Source organism: Trichosurus vulpecula, chromosome 1 (assembly GCF_011100635.1).
Source record: "Trichosurus vulpecula isolate mTriVul1 chromosome 1, mTriVul1.pri, whole genome shotgun sequence".
NCBI classification, from domain to species: Eukaryota; Metazoa; Chordata; class Mammalia; order Diprotodontia; family Phalangeridae; genus Trichosurus; species Trichosurus vulpecula.
In genome coordinates, this window is record NC_050573.1 from 279,807,271 (window position 1) to 279,828,335 (window position 21,065).

A 21,065-nucleotide genomic window follows, 5' to 3' on the forward strand; every position below is an offset into this window, starting at 1 on the left:
CATTGCCTGTATACAAGCAAAATTTTCAACTACTGAAGATTTCTGTGGGCAAAGGTTAGAGAATTGGGCTGAAGAGAAAATCCATAACCAGATATTTTATTCCCCAGAATGCCATGAAATTATACCACACACACACACACACACATACACACACATACACACACACACACACACCCCTAATCTATATGTATCTGATATATAGAAGAAATGGAATACAAAATAATATATATTTTCCTAAAGCATTGAATTTAGTTCTTTGTATTCTTCATGTGGTCTCTATCACAGTAGTAGGAGAAAACAATCGACCTGAGACCAAAGTCAACAGTTTTAGAATCCTCTAGTAAGCTAAAAACAACCATGGTAGAACACAGAAGTCAGTGTTGTTGTTTAAGAAGGACGTTTATTCAGTTCTTTTATTTAAAGGGAGAGGCATCAACTCTCTTTCTCCTTATCTACATTCATGTCAGTGAGGCAGTCTTATATTTATCTTCTTATTGGTTTCAATGCCTTTCTTCAAAAGGATATCACAAGATGGCTTCCAAAAGAAAACTATTATTTAAAAAATATAAGAAAACTATTCATGTTTTCCTTGATAGACCTGTAGTCTAATTATTAAAAATAACTTGTTTATATGCTAACCTGGCCCAGTGAAATCATATGTAAGGAATTTATGCTTTTAGGAATAATTGTTGAAAACTGTGGCAGTTTTTGTTTTGCTTTTTTTTCAGTGAACTCTCTATGGGCTTTTGATTGAATTGTCCTGTTGTCAAATCCAAAGTACAAACAGGCAGTGAAATAAAAATGCAGATTTTTTTTTACATGGGGAAAAAAACAGCATTTTTTCTTAACTGAATTTTTAAATACTTATAGGTAAAATCACCCTTGGGACTTAGATCCCCCAATATATACTTACCACTTTTGGTGCATTTAAATAACATCTTTAGAGAAATGATAATCTTTCTAATTAACAATATTTAATATTGACATCTTTGGTTAAATAGTGAAAAATAAATAATTTAAATAATCTCCATATTATAAATATCAATCATGAGGTTATATAAATGTAAGCTACAAGAGTAATTTTTGAATGATGAATGGAAAGGCAACAAATACATAGAGTACTATAAATCTAACTAGTAAAGCAAAATTTCTTTATTTTCATTTATAATCACAAGGGAAAAGAGGGTTTAGAAAAAATTTGGCAAGATTAATTGAATAAGTATTCCCCCACTGTTAATAAACTGTTTTGGTTCAGTTTCTTTTTAGTAGCATAGCAATACTAATCAAATGTTACTCTAGTACATTTATTGCCTATACATGGTTGTATCCATGGTCATGAAAGTATGGGCTATATTCATATTTTAAAAGATTTAATTCCCTTTTCCCTATGCTTATATCACATTTTCTAAAGACTATCTCTTGGCCTCTTTCTCAGGAGACATCTTTGTTTGAATCAGGACAACACTGAGGCCTCAAGTTTTAAACATCCAACTGCCTAAAATAAGCACCTGGCAGAAAATATTTTATCAAATCTTTCACACTACCACCTTCCTCATCTATCTGATTTCTCCAGGACTGATGAAAAAAAAAAGTTTACATGACATCATCTACTGTAACCATAAAGATCTACCAAAATCCCATGACCCTTTCTAATAGCATGGTTTCCTATTACTCCCTATTTGGTCCTATTGTGTTTTACAGATGAAATCCTCTCTATTCCTAATGACTATAATGCCCCCTCTCATTCATGGACAATTTCCTTATTCTATAGCCTGGTGGAAATTAAGTCAGCTGAACAGAGGTGTGATACTGACCCAAACCCATCAAAATTTTCATGGAAAAAGCCTAATCAGATTCAAGGCAGCTTTTGTGGGTTTTCATTGCAAATGCCTTTTAACAAAAAGTGATAAGGAAAAAAAATGATAGTCACACAGCAAGGGTAAGAACAGGGGACCAAAGGTTTGAAAGGCCCACCAGGAGAGAAAATTCAACCCACTTAGAATAAATCAGCTGTTATATTTTTTCTATGTTTGGTACCCTGGAAAAAAAATGATATGAATCCATTTTCAGTTCTGATTCTTTTTAATCCTACAGATGAAAACTATCCTACTGTTTCCAATGCTTTTTCTTTCTAGTGGTAAAACAGCTCCCTTAAAGGTGAGGTTTCAGTGGGGTTCTCTTAACGCAATTTGGCCACTTGCAAAATAGCATATGTGTGTGTGTGTATGTATGTGTGTGTGCACACACATATAGATTGTGTATGTATGTGGGAATACATAGTATATATGTGTATATTATATGTATATGTATATAGTCTGTGAAATGTATGTAGTCACCAATTATCAAACAATTTCTAAGCATGAATTTAGGAGAAAAGATAAAAACACTCGTAGTGTCAAGTTTCATTTAATAAATGTTATCTGGAGGGAAAAAAACCTTCCACCTTCCACCCCTAGAATAGTACCAGTGAAAAGAACCCCACTGTTAAAGCAGGTGTTCTACATATGACACTTCCAAAGCCATGCGGGTTTCACAAGGACTATCAGCAGACTGCATCCTTTTGGCAATTTCCTGACTTGCCTAATGTCAGATTCCTATTTCTTAAAAGCATGGTATAGATTATTCCTACTAAAGGGAGGAAAAGGCAACTGATAGAAAGGTTTTTGACAGACTAATCAAATTGATTCATAATAATACCTCTATTTAGGAAGATAAGAAAATTATGATAAAAGATTTTTCAAAGTTCTGATATTCAATGCCATATTTTAAAGTATATTAATTGCAGGAGCATTACAAAGAAATGAAATTATACCATTCATCTAATATTTCATAATTGTCAAAGTATTACTATATTTTGTAGCTTATGTTCTTATGTTTTCTTTCAAACATCCTTATATTATATCATATAGATTTTTTTTTATTGAAAGGTAAAAAATAAAACAGTTCCCAAGAATATGTTAAATCTATGCTTTTCATGGACTTATTTTATTTATTCTGCTGTGAAAGAATGAAACCTTATAAAGATGATAATTTTAATTAAAATATTGTCTAAAAAGAATGCTAATGAAAATATATTATTTGAGTAGCTAAATCTGATGTTGTAAAATGGTAACAATGTTACTTCTTTAATTCCTTTTATCATCAAAGCATATACACATATGAAGGCATCTCTCTCTCTCTCTCTCTCTCTCTCTCTCTCTCTCTCTCTCTCTCTCTCTCTCTCATAGACATACACATAGATTTTCCATTTTCAAATCTAATGCACATGCATTTTTGCATAATTTGAATGCCTCTGAATAAGTGGAAAAACATTTATTAAACACTTACTAAGTACCAAACATTGTTACAGTAATGCAAAAAGTTGGATCTTTTAAAAAATTTACAATTCTCTTTTAAACTGAGACCTCAGAATGGCATATCTAACATCTAACCCTAACATACAATTTACTTTTCATTCTTAACCCCAAAATTACCCATATACTTCAGTTCATTTTACATGAAATGATTGTGTAACTGTTCTTGATTAGTCCAAATTATAATTATTAATGGAAAGGTTCGACTTTATTCTACTAATGTACCTTATCAGTTTTCTGCAGATGGATTTTTTAATTGAAAGAAAATACTGATTATTAATTATTGCATCAAGTATTACTTATATGTGTGATTTTTGCTGACTACATATCATTCTGTCTAGGTTTTAAAAATCTGTTCCAAAAATGTATATGTTAATATATTAGACCTGAGAGAAAGCTAGAGTATTTTAAATTATTTCTACTCTCCGAAAACCCAAATTTTATTTAATATTTAACTAACATTTGCATTTCAGTTTTGATTATCTACAAAAACAGGGAAAAAGTAGATGTCTGGGAATACAAATGAAACTTAAATTGAAAGTGGTTTAGATTTTAAAGGACTATAGGCAAGCTGTACCATATAACTTGCTGCCCATGCACATTAGGTATCTTTCTCCCCTGGTGTGTCAGCAAAGCCACACACATTCTTTCTTGCTACAAATCTGTAAATCTGAAAAGGGTCCGAGAACATGAATAGAAAATCTCTTTATAGAATAAAAAGCATGGGGTGTTATTAAGAAGAACTGTAAGCCCTATTCTATTCATAGTAATTACAGGATCAGATCAGGTTAATGTGGGGACCTAGGTCAATAAAGTACTGTAGGTTCACCCTCTTTAATCCTTTTCAATCCTATAGTCTGCATTTCTGACAGCTCTGTTGGACTCACTATAGGTAACACAGACACCAGAGGAATTTTAGCCAGGCTAAAATTTATATTCAGTCAATCCAAAGTTTCAGAACATAAACAAAAAGTTTAAAAAAACATTTAAGATTTTTTTCTTTCAATGTTGATATCTAGTTAAGACCACTTCCAATCTTTTTAGTTACAATGTTTCTTCTTAAATATTTAATCGTTCTGTTATGTACAAACTTGAAAAACATCTAAATAAAACACCAATTTGCCTTTATTTTGATTTAATAAAATCACCTTCACAAGTCTAACATCATACCTAAAGTTTTTGTGGAGAATGGTTAACTAAAGAATAAACATTCCAAGAGTGATTTCTGTTTTTCTCCACTAAAATGTATCTTTCAGTTATTTACTTGCCTTCTATTATTAAAATATATTTCTTGCTAAATACCTAAAGAATTTATTGCAAATTAATTATACTTTAAAATAGATGTATTTCCCTGAAACTCAGTGGTATTTTCGGAATAAGTAGAAGAAAAAACAACAGCAGCAAAGCCCCAGACTTGGCGAGGTTTAAAAACTTCATGCCCCCCTCCTCCATTCCTCTATACTGAAATAGTGAAAGGTCTTGACATTTTGAAAGAGGTAGAGATCTAGGTTGAAGGAATTGACCAGATCCTGGGAATGAAACATTTTTCAGCTTTCACTCGACTGTTAGTTTGACTGTGATTTTTTTTTCATTTGAAGTAGCTGACTTTTATTTTTTGTTTAATGCATTCTTAAATTTGTTTATTTTTCCCCTAACAGTAAAAAGTGAATGAAATCCATATCATATATGGTGCACACTAAATCTGGTCAGAGTTTCCACAAAAAGTCACTATCAAAGATATTTACCATTGGACTGCCAGGGAAAAAAGTGAAAATAGAGAAGATGTGTTTGGTGGCTGCCTCATGAGGTAACCTCTCAATTTACCACACTGTTGTCTGATCCTCTAGGGGAGCAGAGAATTTCTGAGCTGATCAAAATATTAGAGCAAAGGAAATGGAATTCCTCTAATTACTCTGAGTAGTCCATTAAGACACTGATGATGCAATAGAGTAAGTAGCCTGTTGTGGCCCCGTGTCACTCAGCATCTTCATTCACCAATTACTTTGCATTTCCATATATATCTCCTTCAAAGACAATCTATGCACTTTGGTGTATCACTAAATAAATGTGTGTACTTTCTTTATATGCCAAGTTAAGACTTCAAGCCTCTTGAGGTCAAGGGCTGTGCTTTACATTTCTTTTTAAACTCCTCATAATACCTAATGTTGTACCAGCTTTGTATCTTGGCTAATATGGAAGTCAGTGACATTGGGTTTTGCCTCTTGTCAAGAGGTTTTAGTTCAAAACTTAAGTAGGTAACTATTTTAATTCTTCTTAAATGTTTATCACTATGATTATTTTATAGTCATGAACTGGAAATGTATTTAGAATCACATTTACAAAATTCAATTTTTTACTTAACATGCCAACTTCTTTGACTATTAAAGTTGAGTTTAAGGAACAGCTAGAGAAAGGAATTATTCACTTCATGTAAGATCATAGAAGATGAAAACGTTGTTAGGAGACAGAGGTCATTCCAAGAAAGTAAAAAAAATGGAAGGAAAAAAATACACCAAATATGTTAGTAGTTGAATGATGTGAACTCTGGTAAACGCCAGCGTGCAATATGGCAAAAACGAATCAATCAGTTCAGCTTAGTTCAGCCTCTGCAACTGGCCATCTGGCACAAAATCAACCAAATGTATCCCTGCATATTCATCTTCATTTTCACAAATACTCAGGAGAATGTCATTCTAGGGCAAAATAAAATTAAATCACCATAATTTTTAAGACATCTTTTCCTTTCATACTCTCTGGAGAACAGTGTGTTTATATGAGAATACTTACTGCTATAGGATTATTGTGTAATTTCTATTTGGACGTGCTTTGCTTCCTGTATGTTAAAAATAAAGCACTTGTTTATTCCATTTCTTTTTCGTTGGGATTATTTTTCCAGAGCAAAGAAATGTATATATAGGTCAGTGCACCTTTTAGTAAAGGGACAAGTGTTGATCTAACAATCAAAGCCATTTTAATAATATTGAATATGCTTCACAAGTATGGCATGGAAATGAATATGGACTCATTTACTCTTCAAGACAACCAAAGAAACATAAGATCAATTTATATCTTTTTATATCATATTTAAGTGACATCAGAAATGACATTTTTATTTGGCAAAGTGAAAAGAGACTGACTGGATCAGAAGATCTAGGTTCATTTCTCACCTCTGATCCATAATATCTTTGTGACGTCAGGAAAATCACTTTACTTTCCTGGGCTTTAGTTTCCTTGTTTGTAAAATGAAGGAGTTGCATCAGATTGTCTAAGATTAAGAAAAGGTGGAGGTGGTGGGGGTGGGGGAGAGAATGACCACTGTTGAAGAGGCTTCAGAAAAACAGACACACTTATGAACTATTGATGAAGCTGTGAATTAGAGCCATGCTTCCAATATCACCAAGCTGTGCAAATTCTTCAACCTAGTAATGTTACTTCTACATACCTATCCCCAAAGAGATTAAAGAGGGAAAGGACCTGTATGTAGAAAAATAAATATAGCAACTCTTTTTGCACTAATAAAATATTGGAAACCAAGGAGATGTTCATCTATTGGGGAATGCCTAAGCAAATTATAGTACATGAATTTAAGGGAATATTATTGAACCATAAGAAATTATGAAATGAGGAGTTTTAGAGAAATTTGGAAAGAACTATATGAAGTGTTAAAAGTGAGCAGCACCAGAACAATACATAAAATTAACATTATAAAGAAAAACTTTGAAAGACTTTAGAGTTCTAATCAATGAAGTGACAAATCATTCCAGACAGTCTAAAATCAAGTATCTTACCCACTTCTGACAAAGAGGTGATGGACTCAAGATGCATAAAGAAACATATGTTTTTGGACATGGTAAATATTATGCATATTTGTAATGAGGGGCTTTTTTTCTCTTTATTGTTATTTATTCTTTTCAGTTGGGTGTAGAGAAAAATCAACATTTGTTCATCAAAAAAAAATTTAATGTAAAATAATATAGCATATTGAAGGCTAGAAGGGATAGGGGCAGCTTAGATGGCTTTTGAAGTCTCTTCCAGCACTAGGTCTATAATCATATGATCCTGTAAAATCAGTCCAAGTACCTTGTCCCATGCAATGCTATCATTCTATTTTTCTTTATTTGTGTCCCTGTTTTAGCTTCCCTCTCCATCTGTAAGCTCCCTGAGGGCAGAAATTGTGTCTTAATCATTTTTAATCCCCATCTTTCCCCTATACCTAGCACAGCACCTCTATGTCAACACATAGTAGGTGTTTAATATGTGTTTGTTGAATTGAAATTTGTTCTTGACTTATCAAAACAGGAGAAAAGATCAGGGTGGAAGTAAATGAATTATTTTGGAAACATTGAAATTAAGTTAAGCATTCACCAATGACGCACTCATCAATATCATTTTATATTCACTGAATATGTCATTTTTTATTAAGTTGCAATTCTACCCTTGTACTAAGTACAGTGTAAAGAAATATGTTGAATCAAGCTATTCCTACCCTCTGTTTTAGTACTAGAGTAATCCTACTTTACATGAAGGATAACAAAGAAGCCTCTGCTCTTCTGAAATAAGCAATGCCAAACAAAATATAATAAATGGAAAAAACTAAAGTATAATCTTTGTGTAATGTTCCAGACCATATATGCAAACACATTATCAATCGATAAGCATTTATTAAGCTCCTGGAGGCATGTCAACAAGTCAAGCCAACAAACATTCATTAACCCCTTACCATATGTCAGGCACTATGCTGAGCATTGGAATAACAACAACAACAGCTAATATTTCTATAGTGCTTACTCTGTGCCAGGCACTGTGCAGACCACTGGAATAATAATAATTATTATTATTATGATTATTATTATTAATAATAACAGTAATAATAGGTAATATTTATATAGCTCATACTATGTGCTGGGAACTGTGCTGAGCACTAGAATAAATACAAAGACTTAAACAAATCTTTTTACTCTCAAGAAACTGACATTCCAGAATATCTATGCTACAAGCTAAACAGTAATCTTTAAGGAAACGATCATCGCTTAACTTTTATAAAATCATTTAGTACTATATATTTATACAGTTAAAAGAACAAAACAGAACAACTCCGCTGGTGGGAAGTTTCCTGCAAAAAAATATGGTAGTGGTTATAAAGATATATTTTAATCGTTTTAGTAATAGAAAATTTAAATTATTAAATAGCATTTAATTCACTATTTTAGAGACAGAAACTATCACCTCCTTTCTAAATATTGTACACAGTTTAAAAACATTTTCTTTTAACAATAGTTATTAATTTACATCATTTATGCACATTTTGGGAAGAAAACTCATTTTCTTTGTTTCCAGCTGAAAAGTGAACCTGTACTTTATATGTGCCCTAGAAAGAGCTCTTTTCAAGATACACCCAACTAGCTGTTTTGTACTTCCCCGATGTTACTGCATAAAAGTATTTTTGTTTGTTTTTGAAAGGATGTTACATATGAGACATTTTGTCATAACAGATAGAGTTGGTTTGGGGATAGAGATGATCCAAGTTCAAGTCTCACTGCTAACATACTGACTGCATGACTCTGTGTAAGTCTCTTAAAATCTCAGGGTCCCAACTAGCTAAGATTATAACTGGCAAAACAGTTGTATATGTGCAGCAGAAGAGGAACTTTCCTTACCTTAGAGCTCCCTAATAAATCACCTATATAAAGCAACAAAAAGAGGGGATAGAGCATTAAAAAAAGAGTTGGTTCACAGTTCAAATAAATTTTCCTCCTCACATTCCTTTTACACAGCTAAAACTCAGGTACAAAAGGGCATCTCACTAGGTAAAAGACACCATCAACATGAATGAGCAAATCCTTAGAGCCAAAATTAGCATTAAGACTCTTGGACCCATTGCCCTCATACCACTCAAGTCAGACAAATTGAGAGTCAGGCTCTTTCCTCTGTTATGTTATTGATCTCGGAATATTGCCAAGCAGATATGAACATAAAATGAAATGAAGTCAGCTGTAAAAGATTTTGTATTTATTTCTCAACTTTGTGAATCATTAAGCAGGCATTAGCAGGGTCTTTCTCTTTTTTTTAAGAGCTAGAAATGCTGGTCCATAAACCTAGCAGCTTTAGATTTCAGAACTTGATGATTATTATTAAGACATTACATTCCTGTGGTCTATTTATACATTTTCAAAGTCTTTTCACTTGTGGTTGGATAAAGCATCAAAGCAACAGGCCAAAAATCTGGATTTTATCAGTGGTGTGCTGGTAAATGGTTAACAATAAGCTCTCTGGAAATTTGCATTATTTTAACATTTTCTCCACTTTTTTAAGTCTAGATGATCAACAAAACCATAAAGCAAGCCCTTATTTGTAGTGCTTTCCTATTTCCAAGGTGCAAAATGCTCATAACGATAATTTAACAATTGGCTCTTGCTAGCTAGTTTGAACTGTCTCTAACGCAACCCTTGTTCTACCTCTGTCTTCATAATCTGCTTATATTTTTACCTTGAGAAAGCCATAAAAATTGTATGAATTTAGGAGCTGGAAAAGACATAAAGATCATCTACATCTCTGACTTTACAGATTTTACAAGTCTCAGCTGCCTCACATATAACATGAGAGATAATACCTGCCTGACTACCTTTATCTGAGACTCAATATAACATGTGTGAAGATAGCTTGTAAGGAGTAAAACGCTATAGAATGCGAAGCATGTGATTCTCAAATCAATCCTATAAAACAGGAGAGATTCATAACCCCATTTTGCAGATGAGAAAACTGAGCTACAAAGCAAGTAAATGGCTTGCCCTAGAACATCCAGTTAATGGTGGAACCAAGAATAGAACACAGGCCTACTTGCCAAGTGCTATTTTTATTCCACAGTAGCCTAATTCTACTTAAAAACTAATCATCAATTTCTATAAAGGCAAAAATACGAATTTAGTTATATTTTTTAAAAAAGAGTCAGTATTAAAACAATTTTAGAGCACTACTCAGAACAAGGAATATGATTCCAATATATACATAAATATATACATATATATGTACATATATATGTACATATATATACACACATTTATGCATACACATACATGTATGTATACACAGACTTCCTTAGATACATCATACTTCCTTAGATTTCTATTCAATTCAGCACATATTTACTGAACAGTTAGAAAACACATTTTTAACTGAGTCTGAGATTTCAGGTGGTGAAGAACCTCCTGATGGCAAGGGAGTACCCCCTGGGCAATACCTTGAAGAGTTGTTAGAGTCAGAGGTGTCAAACATGTGGCTTACAGACCTTAGGCAGCCCACAACCCTCCTGAGTATGGCCTAAACAATATTAAAAGGTATTGGGAAATAGCTAACAAAATACATAAAAATAAAGCAAATCATGGATATATTACATTTTAAAAATAAATCAAAATGTGTCCCTCAGGGATCTTCATGTATGGATTAGCAGCCCCATTTTCTCTCTGAGTTTTATGCCACTGGACTGGACTCCCAAGAACTTAGGTGATTAGCTTGCCAAGGATCATAGAGCCAGTATGTGTTAAAGGTAAGATTTAAACCCAGATCTTCTTCCTTTGAAGGTTAGCCCTCTGTTCACTACTATACACTGTCTCTCACACTATATACGTAACTTTCAAAATAAAGCATGAAACAAAGATTCAATATTCAATACTTTGTTGTATTTGTACAAGATTGTAGACTAAATTTATCAGCATGCCAGTTTATACAGAAGACTTGATGGATAAGAGAATCACAGCATATAATGCTACACCAGAAAGAGTCTTAGAGTCCATCTTTCTTCAACCTTTTGATTTTCCAGATGGAAAAAAACTGAGGTCCAGAAAAGGGAAATGATGGGCAGCAATTCTATTTCATTTTTAAGTGAGAAATCTCAAAGTACTCTTTAAGAAAAAGATTTGCCAGTAGGGAATTAAATAGGTAAAGAAACGTTACAAAACTAGCTCGAGGTCACACTGCAAGAACTGGCAACCCCTGAAACAGGAACAATTAGCGTATCTCATGCCATTCCTGGAAGATCACAAGCTCTCATTTTTCCTGCCCTATGATGTTGTAAATCAGTCACAGTGCACCCACCTAGGCTTAATCTGAAATAGTTCTGTAAAACCTTAGCAATGTAATGGGGAAAATGAGGATTAATTTTTCCCTGTAACATTATTGTTAGATTACAGTCAGCCATCTGGCACTTTTGAATTACAGTAGATCTGGATACTGGTGGGAAGCAGCCAGTATCAGTAGCAAACTTGCCCTTTCTGAGAATATCCAGTACAAAAATCTTAGGGCACTTCAACATTACAAATGACAGAGTGAAGAACAATTCAAAGTAGGGCATCATCATTTTTAAGCCTATCTTTGAAAATATGAAATTATGGAATAGGCCAAGGAAGGTGACTAAATATCCCATTCTCTAAGCTATAATTTTTGATGCCTTTAAAGTTGACCTATAACAATGTAGCTAAAAACTATCAGGGAAGAAGGGAAATAACTCAGTGTAGTAAATACCCTGATACTGTATTTAGAAATATGTTTCTGGAGTTTTTTTTTGTGTCATGGACCACCCTCCCCCACCTCTATCTCAGCAGTCTGGTGAAGGCCAGGGATCCCTTCCCAGAATAATGTTTGTTATCTATACTCATAATTGAAGGAAATGCCTAATTTCAGTTAAATGTTACTGAAAACAAAAATTGTTTTATTTTAATTTTTTCCATCCAAGTTCATAAAATCTATCCATAGAGAAGAAATCTGTGTCCTCCCAGGTAAGGACCCTTGTTTTAGAGTCAGTGTGAGAGCATACTAGAGTGGAAAGGTATCCAGTTAGATCTAGGTTCAAAACCCAGGTCTTAAACTTAATTGGCAGTGCTTTATCACTTCATGTCTATGAACCTCAGTTTCCTCTAATGCAAAATTGGAAAAGGGAATATTCACCCTACCTCCTTTACATGGTTATTATGAGAAAAGTGCTTAGTAAATCTTCAAGTGCTGTAGAAATGTGAGCTGTGGCTGCTTTGGCTGTTGCTATGCTCATTATCCGGTAGAGTACGTTAGCAACACAGTTAAAACTCTAATGAGCCAGATTCTCCATGGTGTCGAAGTCACTTGCTGGGAGTAAGTTAGATGCTTTGTGTAGCACTTAACTCCTTCTGAGGTAACGTTTAGTGCTTTGTTGGTAGAAGACCCTTAAACAAGTAATGTACCTCCCCAAGAACTTAACCTACTTCCAGATTTATTTAAAACTTGGAGATTTTTGAGCTCCTTGTCCCCTAGACTTACTCCTTATAATTATTGGAGACCTAGATAGTAAACATTCAAAATTCAAATTAAATAGGTATATATTAAACACCTCCTATGTGCAAAGCATCGTGACATGGTGGCTAGAGAGTTGCTCAGGTTTAGGAGAGCCTGGGTTCAAGTCCTACCTTTGACTGATGCTAATCAAATGATGCTTGGTCAACTCTCCAAGACCATAAGTTGCAGATCATGTGCTGATCTGTGTTGGTAGAAGGAGTTTCCTCATGAGACCACTGAATCCTAACCACTGAAATCATAGTTCCATTCCAAAAGAAAACATACAAGATATTAGAGACACAAAGACAAAAAGGGCGGCTGGTTCCTGACCTTAAGGAGTGTGCATTCTCTTAGAACATGAATTTAAGAGCAGATTTTCATATATCACAGAGTAAATATGGGTAATTATAAACTTTGTAATTCTGTATCAGCAAAAGTCTTATTCCAATACTTCTAACTGGTGTGGAGATGACCCTGGAAGCTTTACAACTCTGCTGGTAGCTTGTCAGGACTGGTAGTTTCAACTAAATTGGAGAAGCTTTCAATCCAAAGTGCACTCATCCAAAGACCTAGCCAATGAAGTTTGGAGGCCTTCATCACTAGAAGGCTTGCCATCAGCTAGGGATTGGTTTTATTTATTTGCCACAGCAACTCATGAAACTGAGTATGAAGGCATGAAGAAACCTTAGAGTATCAATAAGTAGCTGTGAGAAGAGACCTGTTTGTTGTTGGTCGTTTGTTTCCATTGTGCCTGACTCTTCGTGACCCCATTTGGGATTTTCTTGGCAAAGATACTGGAATGGTTTGCCATTTCCTTCTCCAGCTCATTTTACAGATGAGGAAACTGAGGCAAATAGGGTCAAGTGACTTGCTCAGGGACACACAGCGAATAAGTGTCTGAGACCAGATTTGAACTCAGGTTTTCCTGACTCTAGGCCTGGCATTCTATGCCACTGCACCACCTAGCTTTCCTGCCTGACTCCTTCAGTTTACAGTTGAGGAAACTGAGGCCCAGAGATCTCATGACTTTCCTAATTTCACAAAAATAGTATACAGCAGAGGCAGGATTTGTAGCCAGGTCCTGTGATCATAAATCTAGCCCTACATGTGCAATATGCATTGGCAGGAGTATTCATACCAATGAAATCACAAATATTTTGTGATCCTGAAGCACATTAGCAGTAATGTAAACATAATAGTAAAACACATATGTATGTCAGTCATTACATCCAGGATCATTGAATGCATCAGCGTAGGAGCTCCAAATGGGCGACATGCCTCTAATAAGGCAAATCACAGCCCTGCTATAACTTATCATTTAGAAAGTTGCTTGAAGCTCAGAGAGATTAAGACACTTGTCTCTGATAACACAGCTAGTAAGTAGGAAAACCAGAATTTGAGTCTAGATCCTCCTAACTACAAGTCTTGCTCTCTTTCCATTATACCACAAGATCTCTCTGCTCCTTATCACATTTTTATTATTTGTATCCTATTTACAAAGTGGCTTCAAGGTGACCCTCATATTAAGTCGTTTGGTCGTGTCTGAGTCTTTGTGACCCTGTGGACCATATTGTCCACAGGATTTTCTTGGCAAGGATACTAATGTGATTTGCCATTTCCTTTAAAGTGGTTTGCCTTTTCCCTATCCACTGGATTAAGGCAAACAGATTAAGTGATCTGCCCAGGATCACACAGCTGGTAATTGTCTGAAACTGGATTTGAACTCAGGTCTTCCTGACTCCAAGCCTGGCATGCTATCTACTGATCTCCTTATTGGTGGAGATGAATGCCCTGCATGTAGAACAGAGCAGAGTGTGTTTTTAAATTTTAATTTTAAAACATGTATTAAATGTAAAACAGAGGCAGTATGCTGAAAAGAGTCAGCATGGGAGGCTAGTACAAGATCTGTATTTTACATCAGAAGACCTAGGCTGGAACCTTCCCTCTGCTGTTTTAACTACCTGAATGATACAGAGTAAGTCATGAAATATTGCTGAGACCCTCTTTCATCATCTGTAAAAAATGAGAGGGTTGGACCAGATGATCTTTGAGGTCTGTTTCAGCTCTAGAATCTAGTTTTACACGTTCTAATTTTTAATGCCCTAATAATTTATGAACCCAATTCTCTGACCTCAGATTCAGAAAATAGGTTTCACGTAATCAGAGAAGAAAATGTTTCACATGTTTATCCCCTGAGGCAAAACATCCCACTCTTTTAATCCTCCCCATGTTTCCTAATCTTCTGCTACTAAACCTCCTACTTTTCTGTATAAATATAGTCATCTAGCCTCCCCTCACCTCAAAAAAGCAATCCGCAGAAAGAATGCTCTAAAACATTTTGCCATTGGTTGATTTTGTACTGAAGCCACTCCCAAAGTAATGTGCAAGAGGTTGTCTTCCTTCAAAGACTGAGGCCTCAGGACCACAGCAACAAAAATAACAATTGTTAACATTCATATAGTGCTTCATGGTTAGAAAAGCTTTACATATTCTCATTTGATCCATGCCCATGTATTTTTCCCATTTGTCCCCTCTCTTTGGCTAATGTCTCGTTAGTAAAAATCCATGCTCAAACAATCACTTGAAATGCAAAGCACTTTATTACACTATATGGAGAACTTGGGGTGACAACACTGAGATCATGGAGGAGAGCAAGACCACGTAGACCTTCGTGGAAGCTCGCATGCATCCAGAGGACTTAGAACTCTCAGATTCTGAGCTTTCCTTGTTGAGGAAAGTGAAATGACTCCCCTAGGAGAATAAGAACTTCAAGGGAGGGTCTAGACCCATTGCATGCTGAGCCATCACCAGTTATCTTGATCTTGGTCTTGCCACTGGACTTTGATGACTTGGGAGGAGAGAGTGAGGCTGATGACTTTGCACTGCTCTGCCTCACTTAAATCCAATTCACATGCAAGTCAAGACATCACCCCACGATGTTGTTGGTCCTCTTTGAGAACAAAGAATCAACAGTGACCACAAGATACTTTTGAAAACAGGATGGCTCATTTTCCTCAGAGTAGAGTTGGCCAGAAAGAGTTCACCAATTCCATTAAAAGGCAACACCTTCTCTTGGCACAGCTCACCTTTTGTCTTTTCGTCTCGGATTGTAGCTTGATCCTGCCCTATCACCCTTTTCCTCTAGTCCTGAGCCAGCCTCTCGGCCATCCTTTGCTCCATACACTGTCTTTTCAGCCTTGATTCCCAGCTCTGAACACCTGTCTCATGTGGCTTACCTATTTCTATGAGGAGTTCTTACATCCTTTCCTACTTACTTCCCTGTCCCCTAGACCCACCTCTACCTTTGTCATTCTTACTATCCCTATCCAAGCACTTATTAAGTTGCATTCTAAGGTAAGGAAAAAGAGATGAAGGTAAGCCCATGTGTAGTAAGTCTCCACATATGACAAGGACATTATCCTTATGCGTAGCTCAAAGGGAGGCAAAACAAAACATCTCTAGCTTCTTCTCTTCCCACTCTTCTCCAAGGGAGATTTTCATTCCTGTCAGGAAGGGAATAAGGAGGCTGGAACCTAGAAGCCACCACTCTGCTCTCCTCAGAGAGAGAGGATACCAGAGTAGAAATCTATCTATCTGCTCTTTTAAATATTGTTCATTTAGGGAATATTATGGGTTCCATCTAAATTAATTGCTTTGTCATTTCTAGGGGAAACAGGGTCTCTGAGCTCTATATCCAAGGCTTGACTCCTTTCCTATGCAATGTCAGTCCCACAATGAACACACAGAGCATGTAGCAAAGCAGTCCATTTATCCAAGTTGTAGTAAAAGAGAAATCAGAGAAAGTGTACATAGTGTACCTTCATAGGTATATATACCAGACACTACAGTGTGAAGGAGTTCTCCCATTGGAACAAGATAACAAGACAGTGTCCTAGATCTCACAAAAGAAAAAAGCTCCCCAGTCTTTGGAGTTGCAAGCTGGAAATAGGGACATGATGGAGACTTCCAGCTCCTTTCATGTCTTTCCAGTCTTTTCCTTCAGCAACCTGAGTTTACTTCTTCCATCTTCTCTCTCAAAGCTAGAAGCCCAAACATGTACAGATGCTTGAAAGGACTTAAAATTTGGCCAGTCCTCAAAAGGGACTGATCCTGAAAAGTCCTAAAAGGGGAGTTAAAAGGGACTGGAGAAGGATAGAGCTCTCTCCTTTTCCAACTCTACTCTGTTCCACACGCAGGGCATTCATCTCCACCAATAAGGAGAGTATCTCATACCAATGGGCCTTGGGACAGGGATTACACAAGTATGTAGCCTCAACATCTATGCACTGGTCCTAATATCCAGCCTCATTTACATATAATTGTCATACTTTTTAGCTTCACTTTGTCCAATTCCCAACTCTGGAAGAAGGTTCCCAGGATACATCCCAGTCGATTACAGCATAATATTATCTTTCTCAGTCAGTTTTGACACTTCATACCTATGAAAGGCCAAAATCTGATGGCTACCTTTCAGGACTGTAAGAGAATATATCACTATAGTAGTAAATCCTCCAACTGAGAAGAATTAGATGTGAATACATGCCTAGAGAATCCCTTTAACCACTTAAGGAATCTTTCCTGCTCCTACATTCTGGTCTACCTTCCAAACTTGAAAGAGCTTCAGAAAAACGTTTCTTGGCCACAACAGCAACAGCAGCAACATTTATATTGCACTTTAATAATTGTAAAACTTGTATATATATTGTCTCATTTAATCCTCACGATAACCCTGGAAGATAGGCTCTATTATTGTCACCCCCATTTTCAGACAAGAAAACAGGCTTAAGAGAGCTTAAGTGACATTCCCAGGGTGGTAAAGATAGTGTCTGAGGTGCGGTTTGAACTCAGGTGTTTTTGCTTCCAAATCCAACAGTCTATCCACTGTGATACCTAATTGCCAAGTCTCACTATTAACAGAACAATAGTCTAAGGATTTCCCCTCAAAACGAGAAGAGGAATAACCCACAAACTAGAGAAGTGGTTCTTAACATTTTTTGTGTCATGGACCCCTTTGGCTTTCTGGTGAAGTCTATAGACTCCTTTTCAAAGCATGTTTTCAAATACATAAAATAAAATATTTTTAATTGCAAGGAAAACTGAACATTAATGAAAATAAATGTCTTTTTCCCCATCTAAGTTTATGAACCCCTAGAAATTTATTCACTGCCCCTTTTTGGGCCTATGGAACCCAGTTTCAAGAACCCTTGAACTAGAGCAGCTGTTCTATGAACCACATCCATAATACTAATGCTAAAGGATAATTATTGGTGGATCAGCGATGGGAGGTCAAGGGAGATGGAGTAGGAACTTGGTACAATTTTGAAGTGCATACTGAGTCATTTTCATGATCTTAGCACAGTATTGGACTTATATCATCACCTCATGTGGGTAACACTATACTATATCTGTCTCCTTTCTGTTCACCCTAGTACAAATGGTCCTCATCAACTCTCTCCTATACTACTGTAATATTATCCCTTCCAAATCTCTCCCCACACCAACCTGTTCTTCACACAGTTGCCATAGACATTTTTCTTAGGTTGTTCTCTCCTGATGTGGGTTAGAAGTAGATAGAACACAAGAATTGGAGTCAAGAAAATGCAAGTTCACACTTCCTGGCTGTGTGACCCTTGGCAAGTCACTTAATCAGCCTTGGTTTCCTCATCTGGAAAGTGGAGATTATAGCACCTATCTTATGGGGTTGGAGTGACTCTCAAATGAAATAATAAACATGAAGTGTTTTAAAAACTTTCACACTCTGTGAACATTAGCCATTATTACTAAATAAGCTCCAGTGACTCTTTACAAACTTCTAACCTTGGCATTGAAAATTCCTCACAACCTTTAGCCAGTAGACTTCTCCAGCCATATTATACATTGCTCCCTAGCACTCTATTATTCAGGCAAAATGGCCTCCTTACCGTGCCTCATATACAACACTTCATTTCTGATTGTGCCTTTGCACTGGTTGTCTCTCATGCCTGAGAAGCCCTCCTTCCTTATCTTTACCTCAAAACATCTCAAACATCCTTCAAAACTCAGATAATGTGCTAACTTCTACATTTCTTAACTTTCTTAATCTCCCCAGATACTAGGGGGCACAGTAGATAGAGCACTGGACCTGAAGTTAGGAAGACTTGAGTTCAAATCCAGCTTTAGACAATTTCTAGTTGTGTGACTCTGAGCTAGCAACTTGGCCACACCTCAGTTTCCTCACCTATAAAACTGGGATAATAATGGCACCTACCTCCCAGGGTTGTTGCGAGGCTCAAACAAGATAACAATTGTAAGATGCTTAGCATGGTGCCTGAAACACAGTAATGCTATACAAACATTAGCTACTACTAGCAGTAGCAACAGTAATATTTTATCCCCCCATTACCTTATATCTAGTTTTTATATACTTATATTTGTACCTATTTGTCTCCCTCAAGAGCATATAAGTTCTTGAGGGCAGGGACGGTACCTTTTTTATATTTCTAGTAGTTCAGCGCCTTTCTAACACATAAGAGGTGCTTAATAGAAGCTTGTCGATCAGCTGATTGGTCGAGAGAGGGGCAAAACAGCCTAGTGCATAGAGTGTAATCCTGCCTAACACTTTCTTGGTGAGTGTCCCTGGATGAGTCATTTAGCTCTGAGCCTCAGTTTCCTCATCTGTAAAATGTTAGACTCCTAGCTCTCTTATAATTCTAAATCTGATCATATGATTAGTTACAGGTAACAGAAAGGTAGGATGGATAGCTAACATGTTGTACAACAGAGTCAGAGTCAAAAGATCTTGACATGATCCTAGCATGATAAACCCACTCTAATATGAAATTTAAATTTAATTTAAATTTAAAGTTCTAAATTTGTGTTCAAAGAATCAACTTCACAAGTAAAAGATGAGACAGGAATGGCTAGGCAACAGTTTTTGCAGAAAAGATGGGTGTTTTCTTAGTCTGCATGTTCAGTTTGAGTCACTAACATGTAACATGGCAACTCAAAAAAAAATAATAATGCTTTCCTAGACTGTATTAAGAGAAACATAATGCCCAGAATAAGGGAGGTGATATTCCCGTTGTACTTTGACCTGGTCAGTCCACATTTGATCTTTTGCATTCAATTCTTGTCACCACGATTTCAGAAGGACATTGACAAACCAGACTGACACTGGATAGACACATTTAGGATCCTAAGAGAACTGAAGACTAGGGAAGCCATAAAAACTTTACTTCAATTCTTGACAAAAAGTCCAAGGTATTATTAAAGTCACAGTGTGTTGTGTTTATATGTAGAATGGGAGGCAAGGACTTCTAAGAATAAGAAAAGCTTCGTGAAGAACACATCATACCATACTAACCCCATTTCTTTATATGTTATCTCTGTGACTAGGTTGGTTTATCAGGGGAATACATAAAATATCTGGATGGATTTGCAACTCCTTAAATGATTAGACCACATGATTAGTGATTAATGGATACATTTCCACATGAAGGGTAGTGTCTAGTGAACTGTCCCAGGAATCCATTCTGAACCTCATGCTGTCCAATATGTAGTAGAATCCAGTCTTCCCTCTCCTTCATTCATGATTTGCAATGCCACAAGGTCTCATTTCTGCTTGTTTCTCTGGCAGTCTGTCTTGGAGACAATGCCCAATCCTCCCTCTCCCTGTGGATTTTCTGCATTTAGAAACAGGTTTTCTTGCCGAAAGGAAATTTCCTCCAAAGTCAAACACTCCTGGAAACTTGAGGAGCTCTGACTATATACAGATGAGCTGAAACTTCTGCACCACCCACCAAATCTCCATGGCAATGCCTTGGTGGGAGGAGCTGCTTTTTTTTTCCTCTCAGATATTTGCATGAATGTGGCATCGTTACCAAATCTTATAGAAAGTTGGGAGAAACAGTTCCCACACTGGATGACTGAGGTAGAATAAAAAAAAAAGACTTGGCAAGTTGGAGCATGAGATAAATCTAATATGATAAAATATAATAAATATAAATATAAAATCCTACACTTAGATAAAAAAATAAACTTCACAAGTACAGACTGGAGGAGGCATGACTAGACAATTCACATGAAAAAAAAATCTGGGGGATTTAGTGAACAAGCTTTATATGAGTCAACTGTGAGATAGGGCAACCAAAATAACTAAGGCAAACATAGGCTGCATTGAGTGACCCAGAGGGGTTATGGAACAAATGTATTATTGGTAAAGGGGTAAATTTGATTCAACCATTCTAGAAAGCAATTGAGGATTATGAAAATAAAGTGGCTGAAATGTCTATGCCCTTTGAATCACAGAATTGCATTGCAAGCCAAATACTCCAGAGAGGTCATTGACAAAAAGAAAGGCTGCACATGTAGTAAAACATTTGTAGCAGCACTTGTAGAAGAAAAGAACTAGAAACAAAGTAAATGGCCACCAAT